This window comes from Argopecten irradians, unplaced genomic scaffold (assembly GCF_041381155.1).
Source record: "Argopecten irradians isolate NY unplaced genomic scaffold, Ai_NY scaffold_0948, whole genome shotgun sequence".
Classification (NCBI taxonomy): domain Eukaryota; kingdom Metazoa; phylum Mollusca; class Bivalvia; order Pectinida; family Pectinidae; genus Argopecten; species Argopecten irradians.
This window is the reverse complement of record NW_027188415.1, coordinates 18,887-22,246: the sequence shown is the minus strand read 5'-3', so window position 1 is coordinate 22,246 and position 3,360 is coordinate 18,887. Positions and strand designations below refer to the sequence as shown.

The following is a 3,360-nucleotide window of genomic DNA, read 5'->3' as shown; positions in this document are numbered from 1 at the left end:
ACATCCTTAAGAAGGAATATTTGAATTAATTTCATGACATTATTAAGAATCCTGGATTTCAGCATAACATACTTGAACTCGTCGTAGGTTGGTGATGGTAGAAAGTAACAGGTTGGGGAGGTGGAATAAAGTCAGGGCACTTAGTATCGTGAACATAGTAATAACCAATACAAGTGTTTATTTACTAAACAGTTTTACATGTAGCTTTTAGTTTAAATTTTCGAAACACATGCAGTATTTAAGCATTCTCAGTTTCAGTTATTACCAGAGAATAACTTAAACTTGATTTCAAGGTATTATTGTCAAATAACATGTTGGTTTTACACAGTACATACCCCCAAGGTCACATGTCCCTTTCAGTTTCTGCGAAAAGAAATATGTATACTCAAATATGTGTACTCTCAATACATAGGTAAAACAAATGTATAGAAAACCGATAATTCGACCATCCGTATCTATTGTGAAAAAATACGATATTTAGTTTTAAAAATACATTAAATTCTTGGACATATACCTCATGATTAGGGTGTTTGAACCAGGTGTAAATCTCATTTCTGTCAATCCATTGTTTTCCATTTAAACCAATGCATTGGAAACTGGAATTCTTCTGAAGGTCATCTACCTTGACCATTTGGTCAATGGATGAGAACCGGAAGTCGTTGTGAAGGTAAAATTGGTATCCAAGGTGCTTTTGGTGGTTTGTTTCCAGAATTCGCATGAGAAGAAACTTCAGGATACACAGCACGTTCACTCGGGCTCCTCTACGCTTCTCTGGTGTGTCTCCCTTGGCTTTTTGAACATTGCAACTTTCATGGCGTTGTCTTTACAATTTATGATCACATTCCACACAGTATCAACGGCCAAACAAGCAAATCTCAACTGAATGAAGTTCAGCCCGTCATGTCCTTGTTCATGGAGTAATTCAAACCTATGGATGCATGATGAAATCATCTTGTCCCACACGGCTTGTGGGAGAAATGGATTGTTGAATTGAGGCATAATGTGACAGTAGTGATAGTATGGGGTGTATCAAGGATGGGATAAATCACCTCAGGATCAGCGTCTTTCAGCATGCTTGGTACAATGTAGTATTCGGCAACGGCATCTGGATCCTCTAAAACTGGCTTTGCAAGAAGGTTCAAGGTTTCCATCACTATGTAGAGTAAGTCTTTTTTCTCAAAGAATGTCTTCTCTGCCCAAAGTTGTAAAAGCAAATCCAGTCGGAGAATTCCCGACTTCTCATATTATCTCCCTTGACGACTCAACATGCCTGGTAGTTTGGATGTAAACTTGGGATCTGTGATAACAGCCTTGAAGGCATCAATCGTCCATTGAGCCTTCAATATCAGGAAGGGGTTCTTTCCATCCAGATCAAAACAATGAAATGATCCATTGAGCTTCAGATTGCTGAAAAATGTATAGGTACATATGGAAATAAGTACTATCGGATATTACCCAATACCGCAAAAACGTCAACGCCTGTATTCAAATTAATGATACGTACACGGATTTATTAAGGAATGCTACCTAGAATATAGGAAACATCAGTAGGAAAAAGCAAAATTTTACTTAAGTAGGCAATCTATATTTTAAGAAGCAATTTGTACTTTTTAAAAAAACTTACAGGAGAAATGGTTTGTTCTCTTTTTCTTTAAGTGGTACCGGCAGTCTAGAGTTGATATCCACCAGCTCTTCATACATCAAAACAGTGACACCTGTATGCTTAAGTCTGACCAGTTCGTGTTGTAACGCTACCCATCTAGCCGGGACAGGCTTCTTCCACTGTGACTGAAGCGGGGCAATCTGAAGTACTCTCTGTTAGATGTTTTCAAATAACTCTTTATTTTTAGTTGAATAATTTAAGTTGGCAATCGCAAACTCCCCTAGGACGTGAGTATTTATGATATCTCGTAGCTGTGGATCATCGTGGAGCTTATCCAGAACCCTTGCTGCTTCCTGGTCTTCTCTCCACATATAAATTAATTTTAGGTTCAATCATGTAATTTCAATGTAATCAGATTATAAATTGTTAACTAGATATAAGATTGAATTAATTTGCAAGACATACTGCAAATCAGCTTTATATCATAACGAGTAAATTCAACGAAAATATCCTGCCTCAAAGATTTTGAGAATACTCACTTCTTATCAGGTCAATTAAGATAGTATTGAAAACGCAGCCTCACGTATGCCATACAGACCACGATATGTGAAATTGTACGTGTTATACGGACGAAAATTAACGATTCACATTTGATCCGTATTGCTTAGAAATCGGTTATATTTACGGTTTTTGGTGACACTAAAATTAAACATAAACATATAATTAATTAGTTAAAAAAGTCTTACATCAGCTGCCACATTGTCTAGGTGCGAGCCCACCAGTATTATTGCAGGGGTTCTAACATTAGTCTCGGAACCATCGGCAGCATATGTTGCGACGTTTCTAAGCCATTGTTCAGTAATTTCTGTCAAAATTGAATGCGAACAACAAATTAGAAAACCGCGTTCGATACAACCTGTAAAACTATGAATTTAATCATTTGATATCATATGTAACACTCATTTCTATTAGTTAGATCTTTGAGGTTATTATTCCATAGATCAAATTAATTGTACATCAAGTATTATGACGTCATATATACAGATCGTTTTCGCGGGATACGTTAAAAGTCATAGTCATAGGCCAAACTTAACTATTGGAGGATAAGATATCAGTGCGCCACAACTCAATTTGATTTATTGTTAAAGTAAGTAAAAATGCGAAAATTGGTGCCTAATTAATACTTGATCTAGTTATCTAAATTAAATCATCAGCATTATTTGCAATGAATTTTGGGTATACAAAGTCATGGCCAAAACACAGACGGACATTCTTTTAATTCATAAGAAGCAAACATAACTGTATTTCTACATTCTGAGTGTTTCGTCACTATATGAATCAACCAACTGACGAAAACAAACATTTGCCTATGAAAACACTATGAATACTCTATGAATACAACAATTCTCGTGCATCGATCAGCTGATTTCAAACAATTTAATACAATATTTTAATGTATAATCTTTAATGTGTTGTTTCTTGTTATAGAATCAACTAAGGTATACTGTTTTAAGTCAATCAAATCTTATTTTTACTACATTTCTTGTTTATCGTTTGTCATTTTCAAAAAAGTCGACCGGAAGGCGGAGGCTTGAAAAACATGACGTTGTAGAACGGCTTTGTCATCCAGCTGTTCCATTAATCTCGTTTCTCGTCGTATATGGGTGTCATAATTTTAAATATGATATAAAATCCTTTCAATAATTTTTATTTTCATATAATTATTTCCAATGTAAATATATGGATTGATTTTTTTT

At 35.2% G+C, this 3,360-nt stretch overlaps 1 pseudogene; it reads right to left on the bottom strand.

Annotated features, from left to right (window-relative positions):
* Window positions 1-222: 222 nt before the first annotated feature.
* LOC138313814 (uncharacterized) lies at window positions 223-2,583 on the bottom strand (annotated as a pseudogene).
* Between the last annotated feature and the right edge of the window lie 777 nt (window positions 2,584-3,360).